The sequence below is a fragment of the Wasmannia auropunctata genome, unplaced genomic scaffold, assembly GCF_000956235.1.
Source record: "Wasmannia auropunctata unplaced genomic scaffold, wasmannia.A_1.0 LD336088.1, whole genome shotgun sequence".
Lineage (NCBI taxonomy): Eukaryota > Metazoa > Arthropoda > Insecta > Hymenoptera > Formicidae > Wasmannia > Wasmannia auropunctata.
The window spans coordinates 3982240-3982604 of NW_012026802.1; positions in this window are offsets into that span (position 1 = coordinate 3982240).

The following is a 365-nucleotide window of genomic DNA, read 5'->3' on the forward strand; positions in this document are numbered from 1 at the left end:
CCCGAGAGGACTATTTGAGCGCCGCGGAGTAACCCTGCAAGGAGTGCCGCGGCTTCACCACGACACTTCGCGCGATCCTGAGGGATCTCGTTCGATTCTCGTCCTCCCGATCTGCTATCCGACACGCACCCGTGTCATTTATCTCACCCGCGATCGCCTATAACTCGCACAGGCTTCCTGGCGTGGCGTTAGTCCGCCAAGGATCGGCGCCGTAATACGCGCTTCGTCCCGCGCGTCCCGCGAGTACCACGCGAGGTACCCGCACTGTATTCTCTCGCCTGCGAGACCACCGAAAATACATGTTACCTTCACTACTATTAAATACCGGAGCAATTATTTTCTGTCCTGTCGCTCTCCTAAGCCTC